The 17,517-nt window shown below is 39.6% G+C and overlaps 1 protein-coding gene across 16 annotated transcripts in view; it reads left to right on the top strand.

Moving 5' to 3' along the window:
- The window catches only part of Kiaa1217 (KIAA1217 ortholog), a 369,334-nt gene that overhangs the window by 96,444 nt on the left and 255,373 nt on the right, over positions 1 to 17,517 (top strand). Inside the window, exon 1 of one of the 16 annotated variants that reach the window (XM_071599844.1) lies at positions 12,546 to 12,567. The exons of the other annotated variants lie outside the window; for them this stretch is intronic. The gene's annotated coding sequence lies outside the window, so the exon portion shown is untranslated. Of the gene's footprint in view, positions 1 to 12,545; positions 12,568 to 17,517 lie in introns of those variants that run through there. 16 annotated transcript variants of the gene reach the window in all.

Here is a 17,517-nt window from a genome sequence, read left to right as displayed (position 1 = left end):
TTATTTTAAATCTCAAATGTATTTATTTGGCACTTATCATGGAAAAGGCATCCCAAGGAGTAAAAACTATAAGATGTGGCCTTGTTTTCAAGTCACTTGAAGAAATAATCATTCATGTACATAGATTAGTTCTTCAAGATCCTGTCCAAATGCCCTGTCTTCTGAGCTCGTCAAAACATCATGCAGTACTGATATTGCAATATCTAATCATGCCATTATTGTAGCATCTAATTGTGGTGTACTACAATTTTTTTTTCTTCCATCTAGAATAAGCCTTTGAAGGGCAGGAATCTTGTTTTAATCACTTTTGACACTCAGCATTTAGGTGAGCATTTAACCTAGATTAGGAATGATCAAAATATTTTGAATGAAGAAAGAGTCACTATTTCTATTACAATTAGAATGTGATCATTGGTACACATGAGAAAAAATAGAGCCCAAGAATTAAATTAAATGGTGGACTATAATTTGGGCAGTCACAAAGTAGTCTGAGAAACTAAGAAAGACACATAATTTTCCCCAACTCAAGAAGTCAGCATTTGAATCAAGACCAGAGCTTCGGAAGTCTATGATCTTTCCCTTCATGACAGACCTGGCTGTTGCTTCTTCCACTTTTAGTTCATCCAGCATTTGGTAACGGATTATATGCATGTTATTGGGTCAGGCAATAGAGACATAACCATGATTTCTGTTGCCACTGAAATTTCTTTAAAAAGGTAGATCTTCTTCAGTTGCAGGGTATAAAAAACCACCATTAAAAAAAAATGATTTCTGGCTCAGAACTGTGGCACCCACCTGTAATCCCAGTGGCTTGGGAGGCTGAGGCAGGAGGATTGCAAGTTCAAAGCCAACCTCAGCAACCTAGTAAGGCCCCAAGCAATTTAGTTAGACCCTTTCTCAAAATAAAAAAGCGCCAAAGTTGTGGCTCAGTGGTTAAGCGCCCATGGGCTCACTCCTTGGTACAAAAAAAAAGATTTCTGGTTATGTTTTACACCCACAGAAAGTTGCTTCTTTGAAATAGCTCTGTAGTTCAACAGTGCTTCCTACTCTTGGTCTCCATGTAACCATACGGTTTGCAAATGCTCTTCTTTCATGTCTTCTCTTATAAAGAAATAGATATCCAACTGGCCCCCACCTCTAGAGAACAGCTTTCCCTTCCTTCACTCGGGAGTCTTTCTGAAAACAAAAGTTTTGTAGTCTTTTTCTCTCAGTTATTTGTAGAATTTCTATTTAGCTAACTAGACATATTGTACCTGCTTTGTGGCTACAATTAGCCTATGTACAATCCTCTTCTTATTGTTATTCCAGGGATTAAACCACTGAGCCACATCCACAGTTCCCCTCCTTTTTAAAATATATATTTATTTTAGTTGTAAGTGGACCTTTATTTTATTTATTCATATGTGGTGCTGAGAATCGAACCCAGTGCCTCACACATGCTAGGCAAGTGCTCTACCACTGAGCCACAACCCCAGATCCCCATAGCCCTTTAATTTTTTTTTTTTTTAATTTAGATACAGGGTCTCACTGAGTTGCTTAGGGCTGAAGCTGGCTTTGAACTGGCGATTCTCCTGTCTCAGCCTCCTGAGTCACTGAGATTACAGGCATGTGTCACAATACCCAGCTATTCTTTTAACTTAAAAATCTGATGTGTTGGGCTGGGGTTCTGGATTAGCTGTAGAGCGCTCGCCTAGCATGTGCGAGGCCCTGGGTTCGATCCTCAGCACCACATAAAAATAAGTAAATAAAATAAAGGTATTGTGTCCAACTATAACTAAAAAATATTTTTAAAAATCTGATGTGTTCTTTTGTTCAACATGAAGAGGAAGAGAGACTTGAAGATGTTGCCCTTCCACATGAACATTACGGTGGACTAAAATAAGGGGATAAGAACATGAACAATGAGGGTCGGTAGGGCCTCAAGGCCTTTGCTCATGGCTGCTGCTGTTGAGCGCCCACCAGGCCTCTGTGGCATCCCCCTCCTCAGCCAGCCTTTTCTTGGACTTGTTCATGTGGAAACAGCACCAGAGCCTGCTTAGTTTCTCTGTGCCTGGTGAGTTCTGCACCATTTACCATTCTCTGCTATAGTCATATGTATTGAGCACTGAAATGTAGCTGTGCTGACAAGTCCAAAGCGAAAATCAGGAAGCTATCAGCATGTTTATTCATAAACACTCCAAGTCGTAGTTCGTCCTACTCTTTCAACGAACTTTCAAAAACTTGATTCACTGGAGCAGAGTTGTTGTATGCAAGTTGAAACTTGTGGCCTTGGTTCAGCCTCAACGTAATCTATTCCTTTGACTGACTTCTTCTTTTCAGAAGATATGTATACTTGATTTTGTCAAGAATCGTGGAAAGTTAAAGGCAGAGAACGAGAAAAGTTTTAATTGCATTTGAGTCAGGAGAGCAGGTCTGTAGAGGCAAACTCTAAGTTGGGAAGCTAAAGGCATTTTGACTCCTGTTTGCTCAAAACTCACAGAAAACTATGGAAAGTATTAATGGAGAGAAGAAAACATCCCCTGCACCCTGAATAAAAGAGGCAAATGTCAGGACCTGTGGAGTGGATGCCTTTCGGGAAACCCAGCATACAGAGAATGAGACAGGAAAGGAGAGCTAAAGGACTCCTGTGACCTTGACCTTACATTCAAATAGAGAAAACTCTCCAATGAAAAGCAGGGTTAATAGAAAAGAGAAGCAGTGATTACTAGACCTCAACACTTCCAATCATAGAAAGACCATGATGTAAATGACTTTGCTGGGAGCCTCAGAGACGATGAATGTCATAGACTGAAGAGGGAGGGTGACATGCTTTCAGGACAAAGCAAGTAACATATTTTTGTGCAGAAGTCATTTGATGTCGCAAACAAGAATAGTGGGTGCAGCCTGCCTCTGCTATTTCTCCCTTCTGTAAACTATCTTTCAGTAGCCCGTTGGCCTCTTTCAAATAATAAATTTTAAGAGAAAAAAGAGCCAATAGAAGATGCATGTATTAAAACTGATGAATGGATCAGGGTAGTCTAGATTATGCTTCGTAACAAATAAGCCTTGTAGTTCATTTGTGGTAGTTCATGGAACGACACAAAAATGTTTTGTTTCTTCCACACACAAAGTATTGTCACTTGGGGACAACTCTCCAGAGAAGCTATTTGTACAATGACTTAATAATTCTGGCTCCTTTGGGCTTGTGATGATGCCATCTCAACAGATAGTCTGCCTAGTGCCAGTAAGTATGAAATTTACTCATGATCCTAAAATGGCTGAAGTGCCAGTCTCCTGCTTGCATCTTCCTTTACTAATTTGGAAAAGAAAAGGAGCTTGCAGTAAGGAAGCAGTGACATAAATGGTAATAGATGAGACAGATGAGCACTGGGAAAATGCTAGTATCGCCAGAGCAATACCAGCAGATGGAAGGACCATGGTGTCAGAAGAGAATCACCAGTCATAGCTACAGAATTTGTATTAGTGTGTGTGTAGCCTGTGTTTAATGAAATCCTAGTGCCCTGGGAGTAAAGAATGTGCTTTTTTGGAAGAATCAACATAAAACCATTTCTGGTCCTCAGAGAAATACCAAATAATCTTTATATGTCTAAAGGAGTGAGCATCAGAAACAACAGTCATCTAAACCTACATATGATGAAAATCAAGAGTAAAATTATGAACAGAAAGAATAATCTAATACTTATAGAACTAGATGCAGGAGCTCACCTGGAAGTGTTTTGAGAGGACTCACATTTTGAATTGTGACTTACAGGTTGTGGGTAGAGTGCTTGCCTAGCATGTGTGAGGCTCTGGGTTCCATCCCAACATTCCCCTCTCCCCACCTCCCAAAAAGAATCGTGGAGTCCTGGAAGTGCATCTCAGAAGATTTGGAATATGTCAAGTAGGGCATCAGTGAGCGAACAGACTGAAATCCAGGGGTTCCAGTTTTACTTGCAAAATTGACCTTCAGTTGACATTGATCATTCAGGATACAGAAAAGAGGAAAAAGCATCTAAATGGGATCATTCATAACGTGTGCCTTTTGATCCATGTTTAATTGGGTGCCACCAACCTCAGAATTCACTTTCATTTTAATTAGTGTTGTAGAAGAACAAGAGAGCACAACTTGAGAAGAGAGCTATATTAAGAGCACTGAGAAGAAAAAAAAAGTCAAAATAAATTTCTACTGGAAAACCTGCTAAAGAGTGCCCGGAAGTAGGTGGGAAAGTAGGGGAGGCAAGAACCAAAGTATAGCTATGCAGTGGCAGGAGACACCTGGAAAACGGTAATCAGCAAAACCTAGAGAAAATTGCCACCAAATTAGACTGAAATTTTTCATATTTGAGGGATCTAAAAAAGACCAGTGTGATTTAATCCGATACACAGACATAGAACTCACATAGCAAAAGTCTAAATTACCCTTCCTGTCTTCACTGATCAAGCTTACTTCCTAGCCATTTATTCATTCTTCCTCCTGCAGGTGTTTCTTGGATTTATTCCGTCAAATGGTTATTTATCCTGGACCCAGTACAGGCTGAGCTCAGCTTTGGGCATTTATATAAAAAGTACAAAACCCAACCTCTGACCTGCCAAGGATACATCTCTTTAATGGAAGGAGTTGGAACTCTTGTGTGTGATAAAATGGACTTTATATATGCTGGGATGCCCTTAACTGCAGGGTTGTAGGTGAGTCAGTTTCCCTGAGGCTTTTTCTTAGCTGTAGCATGAGACAAACAATATGACTGGAATGAGGATTAGATTATGTAATTCTTCTCCACTGTAGCAGGTGTTAAAGACGTGTCAAAACTCTTCTCATTAAGGGGAAGGCATTCTGGTTGGAAAGCCAAGGCCAGGACACCTGGATATCTCCAATCAGTGAAAGTTCTAAATTGCAATGATCTAGACCAGCAGTATGTACAGATATCTTCTACAGAATCCTAGGTCTCCAGGCTGTTAATAGTTGTTTGAAGAATGGGGAGAAAGTTTAAAATCAGGGGAAGATTCTTGGGGTTAACCAAAGTGAAATGAATTTCTACACATGGATCAGATCTTTGTTGTTGTTAGTGATTCTGTAGTAGTGAGATTGAACCCAGAGGCTCTCTGGGTTCAATCCCACTAACAATCTGCCACTGAGCTATATCTTAGCCCTTTCTGTTTTTGAGACAGTATCTCTCCAGGTTGTCCAGATTAGCCTTAAACATGCAATGCTCAAGGTTTTTTCCTCTGCGTGCCCTCTAGACCAGACCTTAAATAAGTGAATAGATATTGACAGTGAATCTCAGGTAGAGATATTGGGGGCAGGTGGAAAAGAAATGAAATACTCAGCATTGGGCTGGGGGTATAGCTCAATGGTAATGGGTTTGCCTAACATGCATAAGGTCCTGGGTTTGATCCTCAGAATTGCAAAAATAAAATAAAATGTTCAGTGTTTCCCCAAACTGTCTGATCCACAAAAGTATTGGTTTAGGGTCTCATGTTTTATGGGACATACATTAGGAAATGGTAATATGTATTTCAAAAATTTGCTGGAGCACAGAGCACCAAGAGAGCAGTGTGAAGGAAAGATTTCACACTGGAGATCAGAATTTGCAAGGAGTCTATGGGAATGATGGAAGACTCCAAGAGCCTTTTCCTAACTATTTCCCCAAAGCCCAGTACATAGCAGGTATTTAAATGTATCTATGGCCAGGAAACCAAGAGCTCAGGATTTGAATGAATAGGATCAAGGCATGGGAGCATTCTGATGGAGAGGGGAGGTCAAGAGAGGCAATGTTGAGACAATGGATATTGCTTCCTTGTGGTTCTAGGGGTAGGACAATCTAAATGAGACAGAAGTGGCCTTTCGTAAAGCAGGAAATCAGTGGATTCAAGAAGGAAGCCAGGTTGTGTTTGGCCTTGAACATCAGGAGAAAGTGTGGACCAGCAGATACAGGCCCTGTGGTAGCCTTGAATATGGCAGTAGAATAAAAGCAAAGTTTAAAGGTCAGCCTCTCAATACTCCACAAGACGGATGGTCGGAAGAGCGTGGGTGCTGACCTAGAAGTGACTGCAGTGTCCAGGCCCACAGTGATAGGCCCAGGGTGGTGGCTGGAGAGGAGCCCAGTCAGAATTGGCATACCGACACGATATACCAGGTGTTGAGAAGGAAAAGGGGGACCATGTCATGACTGATGCAGGGAGGATGGGGGTGTGAAAGGGATGATATGAGTGGAGCAGAAAGGTGAGAGCTCTCAGTGGGGCACCCAAGGCCTGGGCTCTGGGGTCTCTCTGCCTTCTACCTTGGCCAGGATCTTTACAAGGCACCTGTATCATCTGACCATGTTGTGTGGAAACACTGGGGAACCAGAGAACCGTGAAATACCACTAGCAATAATCATGAAGAAACGGGTGGAAAATGACATCAGAGTGTCACCTATTGGTGTCCATGGGATGGGGTGGAATTTGGAGAAAAAGATCTAGTCTAGAACTCGGTGAATTTTCTATTTTTTAAAAAATTCTCCCCTTGGCAGAGTTGCCACCACCTCACTTTAGCAACAGCCTCCCTTGACACTGTCATCCCAGCATCTCTGTCCCATCAGGCCCACTCTTTCTTCTTCTTTCCAGTCCCCTAATCTGTGGTTTGCAAGGGGTAGCTGGACGACCTACACAGGTGTGAAGGTGAACTGTGCTGGGGCTGGCTGACGGAACTTTGAACGGAGGGCTGAATTTGACAAAGTATGGGGAGGGGACTGCAATTTTTGGCCATATCAGGAGGATTTGTCTTGTATCACGCTTGCACCAAAGATGTGTTTCTGCATTAATGCAATGATTCTGCTTTATGAGTATTTGCTGGGGCAGCCAACAGTCATGATAAAACTGCACCAGATGGTGAAGGGAGAGAAGGTGGGTGGAGTGGTGACTACAGGTAGTGATGGTAGGAGAGCAATGAAGGGCTTACATGTGGGGCAATTATGGGTGATGGATTCCATATTTTGAGTTCACTCTTCATCTCCTTTCTTCCTCCATTTTTTTGTTCCTTTCCTCTTTCCCTTTTTGTTTTTAAACATTTCAAGTGAACCAGAACTTTCTCCTACACAAAAGCAGGCTGAATATAGAACGTATAAACTGTATAAACTCCCAGAGAGCAAAAGACTTCTGTATTCTCTCAGATTTACTTGATATCTTAATGTTTTTTTTTTTTTTAAGTATCAGTTTATGTATGTATGTGTGTGTGTGTGTGTGTGGTATTGGGGATTGAATCCAGGAGCATTCTGCCTCTGAGCTATACCATTAACCCTTTTTCAAAATCTTATTTTGAGACAGGGTTTCCTAAGTTGCTGAGGGTGTCACTAAGTTGCTGAGGTTGGTCTTGAACTTTGATTTTCCTGCCTCAGCCTCCTGAGTAGCTGGGATTGCAGGCGTGCACCACCATGCCTGGCAATATTATTTCCAAATAATTGTCTGCTAACTTTGTTATTTTTAACTTATATCTCATTTCCTTTTCATAGTTTTTATAGTTATCTTGGTTTTCTCTTATAATGAGTATTAAAGTTAGTTTTAGTGTTTCTCTTTTAATAATGAACACATTAAAGAATATAGGTTTTCTGACACCAGCTTGGTCTGTGTGCTGTGGTTTTGCGTGAAATATCTTCTGTTTCATTGTTTTAAAGAAAGTTGAACACTTTTTAATTTTTATCTTGGATTTTAAGGATTAACTGAGAATATTTAATTTCTGAGTAGTTCAGATTATTTATTTATAAGTTTATGGATATGATCAGAGAACGCAGTTAAGAAGCAAATTTCTTTAAATTTTTTTTTAATGGTTTGTTAAATTGCTTTGGGGTGGGAGTAGCCAAATACATAATGGAAGTTTGTAAGTATTTCAGAGTCAAAGCAGATCATCTGTTCTATGTTTATTAGGCACAGACATGAATGTACATACACATACACACACAACACATGCCTCATGTATTATTTCTATTATTCCTACTATTCATTTTTTCTCAGTTCTTATTTTTTTTAAATATTTATTTTTTGATTGTAGTTGGACACAATACTTTTATTTTATTTATTTGTTTTTCTGTGGTCCTGAGGATCGAACCCAGGGCCTCGCACGTGGTAGGCGAGCGCTCTACCGCTGAGCCACAACCCCAGCCCCTCATTTCTTATTTTTGAAGTCTGTTTAGTTCCAAGTGAAATACAATAACATCTTCTCTGATTTTATTCTTATCTTGTTCTTGCATACATAAAAATTTTTGCTCTACATTTTTCTTCTTTGTTGCAAACAAACTTGTTATGATCCAATGTCTTCATAAATTGTCTTTTAACGGTAGTGTTTGCTAAGTTTTCTTCATGTTACCACATTTCATTTGAGGATGCAGCTCAGTGGTAGGGTGCACACTTAGCATGGGTAAGACCCTGTGTTCTGTACCCAGCATGCGTGCATAAATAAACAAATAAGAAAAGAAAACATATGTACATATACACACATATAATCACTTTTGATTTGTATTTGTTTGCATTTGTTAGGAACTGTATGTAACATTGTTTTGCTTCTTAAAATTCAGTTTGTTAGTTTTAATGGGAGAATTCAGTCCATTAACATTGAATGTAACCACCAGTGGATTTCATTATTGCCCTTTATCTTAATTTGATAGCCAATTTGTCTATTTTTTTAACTATATACAGTTCATTCTGGGTAAATGCTAAACAGTTTGTGTGAGTTTAGGTCTTGATAAGTTGTATTTGATATGACAGTAAGTGCTCTAAGTGAAAATACCTTAGGTTTTGGGATTTATGCCAGAAAACAAGACTGTGGAGATATAAACTGGAGTTATGAGCTGTGTTTTGTCAGGGTTCTCCAGAGAAACAGGACTGGTGGAATTCCTTTTTCTTTAGGGAAGTACAGTGTGCTCTTAGGGTCTTCTACTGATCGAATTATGGCAGGTAATCTGTTTTAGTCAAAGGCTACTGATTTAAATGTTAATCACATCTTAAAAATACCTTCCCAACAATATCTAAGAGGGGTGTTTGACCAAACAACTGGGCACTATAGCCTAGCCAACTGACACGTGAAATTAACTTAAGCAATAGACAAAACATGAATGGGTAATTTCTAAAACAAATAACAAAATCAAAAACAGCTGAAAGATCAAGGACTTAGCATTAAGGAATTAGCACAGCTGGGTTCCACTGATACATTCAGAAGTCCAAATGTCCTTATTCTTTTGGTGATACCTAAAGTATGTCCTCAACTTAAAAAATATATATATATACTTGTTTTTTTCTCCTTTGAGTGTTTGTCAGGTTTTTTTTTTTTTTTTTTTTTTTTTTTTTTTTTTTTTTTTTTAGATCAGAATGTCAGATTGCAGATATTTCCTGAGTATCTGGTGTTGCATCAGCCTTATCTGCTTCCTAGGGATCTGTTGGCCCTGGGGTTATGAGGGCTGAGCTCTGAGTTGCAATACCTTACCCCTGCACAGAGCAGTCCTTGCAGGCCTGCACACAGCCTGAAACTAAATAAATACCTCTCCTTCCCTTCTGCTGCTGTGCAGATAGAGCATCCCTGTCTCCACCTTGCCAGAGCCTGGCACCATCTATTAACTTTATATCTGGGCAGATCTATGAAAGGTCTGTGTTTACACTTTGCAAAACCAATATGTACTTTCAGGTAAGTCTAAGAAATAAACACTTTTGGCATGGTTTAATTTACTTGGGATTTTAGTATCCTTAGTTATGAGCAGTTTTATTCAGCTAGGAGTAGCAGCAGCTGTTGGTTAAGCACAGGTGTTCTGAGTTCAAATCTCAGGTCCATCTGGGTTCACACAGACTCCAGCACTTAATAGCCATGTGAACCTGCTCCACTTACCTCTCTTTGAGGTTCACTTTCTCTGAGTTTCATCATACTATTGTTGTGAAGCCTAAATGGAACAAGGATTGGTTATTTGAATGATAAAAGTTTTGGGTTTTTCTACTCAAAGAAATATTCCTTTCTACATGACAATTTCTACTTGTGTTTCCTAAGAAACAAAAATTCAGACTCCTAAGTGTTAAATGTAACCTCTTTTAGCAGTTATTTATATGCTTATATTTTCAGGGTCTTTTTCAGTGAGTGGTTTTCTACCTGTATTACAAAATACATTTGTTGAAATAAATTCAAGAGAAAGAAATGTATTTGCTTACAGAGGTAATTATAGATACCTATGATGTTGCTAAATTTAGAAACAAAATAGCTTATCTACATGCATTTCTTGAGCTCTGACTTAGTTGGTGGGGTTCCGAGTCTTAGGCAAATCATGCCATTCAGCGGGACTGAGTTTCATGTTTTCCTCATTTGGAGCCAGGAGGAAAAACCATTACTGGCCTGGTCACTTCTAGTCAAGTCCTGGCATTTCTGCCCTGCCCTTGTGCATTGTCCTTATTGTTGAGATTGTTGTTGCCCAAAACATTCCCCACACTAAATAGTCCAAGATTCTCACATCATCATAATGATGTCATCCTTGGTTACAAATTCTTCACTCATCATTTACCTCTGCCTGCCTGCCCATGAATGGGTTAACCAAGCTGCTTTCACCTCTAAATTATTTCTGGGATTATCTCCATGTGCCTTTCCCACCTGATTCTTTTGGATCTCTTCTCCGAGCTTGACTTCAGTAAGCAAAAGCCGAGATATTGTAGTTTCCTAAATAACCCAAAGGGAAGATTTGGCCTATTAGAACAACTCTGATTGTCGAATCAGCTTTCACATGCTCTTCTCTCTAATGGAACTTTGAGGAATAACTGTAATTGAATTGTGCCTCCACGCCATCTGCAGATTTCACCAAATAAAACCTAGATCTGGTTCTCTCTTGTTTGTTTCACGTTGTGTTTGTGCCCCATTGAGTAGAGCATAAGCTTGGGCTTCATCTGGATGTATTTTCAACTCACAGAGGCAGTAACTGAATGTCTGACAGTAGCCTTGCCTCCAACTCTGGCTGCTATATTAAGCCAGTCTACTTCTTGGTTCCCTTCAAAGGTAATGTCCCATCTGTTGACTGGGAACTATGGCAATGCAAAACTCAGAATCATCAGAGGATGGGATCCAAAGCATCTTTAATTCCCCCTCTGGAAAGAGCCATTCTGGGTTTTTGAAGTAGTTGCATTGCTCTCTCTCAGCAAGGTGGAGAGGTTAATATTTTTGCTCTCTAACCTTTGAGGACACGTGCTGTGGGCCTGGTGCAGTTTGCAGCAGGATCTTTGACAAGTCTGAGCAGGCAGTTCTTTTAGCTATTGCTGATTCTCTGAAGTGTTGAATTGGATTCTGCTTGAGGCTACCTGAAAGTGCTTCTTAGTTCGTCCTGTGTTGTTTCATTGAGCTCCCTCTTCAGTCCCACTGAGGAACTTTATGCTATGGCATGTGACAACCACTAGATAACATTATGATAAATTCCTGTGGGCTTGGATCAAACTCCACTTTCTGGGGCCTCAGCGTCAACAATCGTAGACTTAAGGAATATTAAGTGTCTACAGTGAGTTTAGAAGCGAAAGAGAGTGCTGAGTTCAGTGTTACCTAGAGGGTTTGTGTACAAATTTGGCAGAAGTTGTCCAAACCTGTGCAAACAGTAAATATTCTGTAAAATTTGAGATAGTGAAAGAAAGAAGGATCAAATATCTCTTAGATCTTGTTGACCATTCCTCAAAAGCCAAAATTAGATTTTAGCGTTATTCTAGTGACTTCCACAAACCAGGTTGTACATGCAAAAGATGTGGGTGAGTTAGGAAAGAGTTAAAAAATTCTCTACACCTTCTCCCACAACTGGCAACCATAGAGGCCAAGAGAAAATGTACACACACTCACACACACACACACACACACACACACACACACAAAACACATACACAAGCTCAGGCAGGGAACCTGTTTTGCAAGTTTTGCTGGTTAAAAAAAAAAAAAAATAGGAAGGGGTTTGCTGGAGAGCAGAGTGGGAAAGCCTTAGAAGTATCAATTGAAGATTTTTCAGAAACCTGAGTTTTCAAAGTAACTTTATCCTGCAGAGAGAGGCACACATGTGCCGCTGTAGTTTTTTTTTCTTCCACTGATTAAGTGCATTGTTAGACAGGGAGGGGCAGATTAACGAATGCCTATAATTTTGATCATTGTTTTCTGCAAAACAGCTCAGGCTTTGAAAATGAAGCCATCGGTCTTGGCTAAGTTTCTGCCAACAGCACAAATTACATTGTGCAGAGATCCAAAGCCCCTAAAAAGGTTTCATTAATGAACAATTTCAGACGATTGTTTAAGTCTTTGCCTGACAGGTAAGGTTGGCATGTAGGCAGGTGGGGTTAAAGTTTCCATGGAGATTTATGATGTCATGCTTGAAAGAGCATGTCAAGACAGCCAATTTAACAAGTAGCTACTCAAATAGTCCTATAGGCTACAAGTCGGTTTTATGCAAATGACAAGAGTTTTACTGGGAAAAACTGCAAAAGAAAACAGTAGAGACATGGAAGGGGGGTTTACCTGACAGCTCGGAAGGATGACCCCGGAGTGCAGGAGAGACGAAAACTTCCAGAAGACCAGTTAGATTTTCTGCCTTAACGGCAGCCTCACCTGTGGCGCTCTGGGTGCAGGTAAATATGTGTCTTTTTTTTCCTTCCAAGTTATTGCCAAAAATTATTTGGAAACCTTGTGGTCTGTTTCTGTGCATTGTTCTCTTGGCAGGAAGAACTGAATAAGCACAGCTTTCCCACACCGAATGTTGAGCTTCAGGGCTGTTTTAAGGGCTTTTTGTTGTTGTTGTTGAATGAACCGAGATCTTTTGAATAGGGCTGAAAAACAAAAGATGCATTATGCATTATGCTGATTGTGCCCTGTGAATAATGTGGTAAGAATGCCATAGATAAGGATTAGAAAGACCATCTGAGAATCGAGATACTATACATATTTGTTGATTATTCCCAGATGTTGTGCATGCATTTTCTTCTTCTACTCCATAATTGGGGCTATGAATAATTCTGTATGTTCACCTTGTAAAATGCCCCCCAAAATAAAATCCCTGGAATAGCACAGGAATTGTCTTGGAATCAGGCTCAGGAACATTGCATGTTTGTGTTGTTTTGTTTTAATGTGGATAGTATACTTTGCTCATAGACGCATTTTCTGGGACTAAAAAAAAAAAATTCTGTTTGAGATATTCATTTCTGGACTTTTAGGGAAACAGGAGTTCTAAATTCTGAGAAAAGAGACAAAGGCTTCTTGGGGGAAAGAGGGTAGTTAGAGGTAGTTTGTTTGTAAAGCATGCTTTATTTAAATAGGAAACCCCCACACCTGGGAGTAGGGGGTTTTCTGTTTGCATCAGGCATGCAGATGGCAGGTAAACATCTTGATAGTCATTTGAGTGTGATAAGGATCACTCAGGTGGCTGTGGATCAGGGAGTTAGTTGAGGGACAACAGTTGAGGTGAGCAGTTAAGTCCACCAAGATTAAAAGGAACACAAAGAGAACTCATTTGTCTCTTACATGCAGCACGTGAAGTTAAAGCACAGAATTTAAGGATACCTGTGCAGTCGGAACTTGGACTTTTGAAACAAAAAGTACTTATGAGCAAGCTGATAGGTTTTAAAGTGTTTTAGAAACTAATATATGAACATGAGACTTCCTGAAATTTTGCAGTTGGATAGCATGGATTAGTGCCAGGATTGCCATTCATATGAAATTGTGATTGCCACGGTTATTGCAGAAAAGTGAATGATAAAGGGGACTTTGCAGCCTGGCAGTGCCACGTATTATCTGTGTAAACTTGGGAAAAGTAAATTCGTATCCCTAAGCCTCAGTTTTCTTCTCTATAAAATGGGGGTAACAGGAGCAACATTGTGGCACAATTCTAAGCATGAATACTCCATGTGTTAGGGATTGTTTTTATTTATAAGAAACTGGACTATTTATAGTGGCCCTCCCATCCTTTGTCTTATCATTACAACAGCCCAGTGAGACTCTCAGAGTCTTTTTATTCCCAGCTTACAGATGAAGAAACCATGGCTCATTGAGAAAAAGAAAAATACTACATAATAAACCATTCTGCATTTTTTTCTGATCTTAAGGAGCATAGAAAAAAATTAATGTGACTAAAATAACTCCCAGCAGCAAGCAATTATTCTTATAAATTAATTAAAATACAAAATGTTAAGTGTGTCAAAGGACCTAGGATATTCTCTCTCTCTTTTTTTTTTTTTTTAACAAAGTTAATTACGCTTATGTCTTTTTCCTAGAGAGGAATATAGAAGTAGCATTAATTTACTTTTTACTGGTTCCTATTGATAGGAGCTCTAATCCACTGCATAGATTTAAATTTTAAAGCCTTATCTTCCTCAAATTTCTCTCAGCCCCAAGAGAAGAATCGGGTTTGATGTTACAGATATTTGCTGAGCAGAAACCTGAGTCAGCTGGGGGCTGGGAGTTCCACAGGGTGCAGAAGCCAGCCAGGAGTTGGACACACTGTCCCTTTACTCCCTTTGTGTTCTGGATGTTGGCACCTCTTCCCTTGTCTTCATCCCAGACGGATACACAGCCCATAATTATATTCTGCATCCATTGTGTGGAAGAGACAAATATGTTTTTCATTGTGTTATTTTTAGTAGTCGTGTTTCTAGCCAGGGAAAATACTCTATTAGTTCCAGAGTTTTTCTAGCGACTTTTCTAATTTTTCCATGTTACGCTATTCGGAATGATTCAGGTTCCGTACTGCTGGAAGGAGGGTCTTTTAGCAGAAGTCTTGGGTGGGCCCATCAAGTGGGATTCTAATGGACAGCTTTTGACAGACATCTGAACCGCCAAGGCTGAGCCCATTCATTGGCAGATAACCTCAGTGGTCAGATGAATTCGGCTGTGAGGCTGGCTCCAACTCTGGTTATCTTATCTCAAGGGCAGATCTAGAAGTCTGAAATCAAATATGTATTTCATTCAAAGTTTCAGAACCGCAAATCAGCAATTGTGAGGTGGAAAGAGAGCCAGGAAATCTAACAGCAACAGGGTACCAATATTCCAAATAGGTTGGAATCACTAATGAACATTCTTACTCTTTTTTTTTTTTTAAATCCTGCAGACCATGCTTTAAAACTCCATTGAAACTTCATATTGCACATACTTGTTGTGGTGATCAGAGATCTCTTTGGTCAGTAAGCAGAGATGAGCTCCAGAAGTGCACTTTGCACCAGGACTTAGGGAAGACTTGGGTAGTCAGAGGATCCCTGCTCAGGGGTTGAAGAATTGGGTGGCAGGCACTGGAATCCGGGATCCATTCCTCATTCATAGCATAAAACCCCTACAGGTTTGTTCATATTCTAAATAAATACAGTATCTGAATTTTAAAAGTTTCTTCATAAAGGAGATAGCGATCTTTAAGTAATACATTATTCTCTTGTAAAAAAAAAAAAAACTGTTTTGAAATTCTCATGTAAGTTATTTGTAAGTCATTTCTTCAAAAAGAAAGAATCTCCCAGTGCCGGAAATGGATCTAGAAATTTCTCTCAGGCTGGCTGTTGAGGAATCAGAGAGTAGAAAGTTCTCCTGAACTCCATCAGAAACACCCCCAGTTTTACTTTTGTGTGTGTGTGCAGGGTCTCACATGTACCTAGCAAGTGCTCTAGGCAGAGCTACACCTGCAGCCCTGAAGGCAGGATTCTGTCACTAAATCTGCTCTCCCTCATGGTTTCATAACCAAAGAGATAAGCCCCAGCTTGGTTCATTATGACAGTTGTGTGATGTTAGGGCAGCTGGCGGTCTTGAGACCTGTGGGATGTCTTGGGAAGAGTGCAATCAGGATGGCTTTAAGTGGGCCAGGATGAGCTTTATCCTAAAGACAGGAAACTCTGCTGCTTTTGTTTCCAGAAAACAGACCAAATAGGCAGCAGAAACAACATTCAGATGCCCAGCTGTATGAATCACAAAAGCAAATGTAAAATATTATGCATGTGGACAAAACCTTAACCAGGGCTTACTGAAAGTAGCTAATTTAATGGGACACATGAATTCTGTCAGTCAGTACAGGTCGATGTTAGCATCTGTTGGCTCTGATGGCCCCAGAATTCTGCATTGCGGTTTAATTTCACAGCTCGTTTCTATTGTGTGATTTTACCTTCCATTCCTTTCTGTTTGCTCATGATTAAGCAAGTGAAGTAAGAAAGGTATTTCCCACTCTTAGTTTTATTAGGGCTGGTAAATGCAGATGATCATGTTGACCATAAAACTAATGGTGAGAGTCCTCTGCACTGTGGGCTTTCCTGGGCTCTTTGCCCCTGCTTTGTTGTGATCAAGTAAGATGAAGAAAGCCAAGGCCCAGTCACAGAGATGCTCTGTAGGACTGCCACATGGTGCCATAGACTTTTCCGAGAGGACTTTCTTTGACCATACTGTTTGCCATTCAGAAGCAAAGCAGGCTGCCGCCTCCTGTTTTGGAATGGCTGAGAGAACAGAGAACCAGATGGACCCTTGGTCATTTTCTCTCTTTGACATTAAAAAATATTGGTGGATACCCCTCAGAATATCAAGGAGGATGTCAGGTCTCATTTACATAGTAGTCATTACTAAGAAAAACATGCTGTAGCCGTTATTTGGCTTGTCATTCCAGAAGGACAGGTTTGTTGTTTTGTCATTTTGCACTGAGAAAGGTTATATAAACTCCTTTTTTTTTTTTAACTGTATTATTATTTGGTTCCCTTCTCAGGTTAATTTTTAAGACTCCAGAAGAAAGCAAATTCCAACCAATTGCTTCATAAAGGACAATTTTCAGTTTCTTCTTTGTGGGGTGTGTGGGTGTGGATGTATGTGTTTATGACTTCGAGAATAGCACAAACTCTTATTTAAAACTCTTCTCTCTTCAGAGCAAGTATAACTGTGGCTCCATAATATATTAACTTGACCCCTTTTTAATTGCTCTTTAGATTGCTTTTTTTTTTCCTTTCCCTGTTATGAATAGTACTGCACTGATCCTCTTTGGAACGATGCACATGTCAGCACATCAGAAGGACAAATTTCTTGATGTCAAATTGGATTACTAGAGTTGAAAGGTATCGCCCAATTTTCTCTATAAAAGACTCACCAATTTATCGTATCAATAGGAATGTCACAGAGGATGTTCTGGCACATTCATGTAATGCAGTTCACTGCAGTCATGGCAATACATGAAGGAGACCCTCCATCCACATATGGACACATAACTAATCATGCTACACAAGCAGTACGAGCTACAGAGCAATATAGATAACAGGATCCTATTTATTTTAAAAAGGGTCTTTTTAAAAGGTCTTTAAAAAGGTCTGTAGGATCCTATTGTATGAGAAAGCATATACATTTTCTGTATACTTATCTAGACCTTAAAATTTCCTAAAATGATGTCATATCATAGAGAGGAACTAGCAAGCTGTGAGAAGCAAGTTTTATTAATTTCTGTATTTCTCTACTATGTACATTTTTACCACAGACATGTAATACTTTGATACTTAAAAACTAGTTTTAAATGAAACCAATTATATAAAACTATAATGCACTAATAAAAACATAAATTAAAAACAGAATACAACTAG

The sequence above is a fragment of the Marmota flaviventris genome, chromosome 12 (assembly GCF_047511675.1).
Source record: "Marmota flaviventris isolate mMarFla1 chromosome 12, mMarFla1.hap1, whole genome shotgun sequence".
Lineage (NCBI taxonomy): Eukaryota > Metazoa > Chordata > Mammalia > Rodentia > Sciuridae > Marmota > Marmota flaviventris.
The sequence above is the reverse complement of the archived record's forward strand: the minus strand, read 5'-3'. Positions and strand labels throughout refer to the sequence as shown.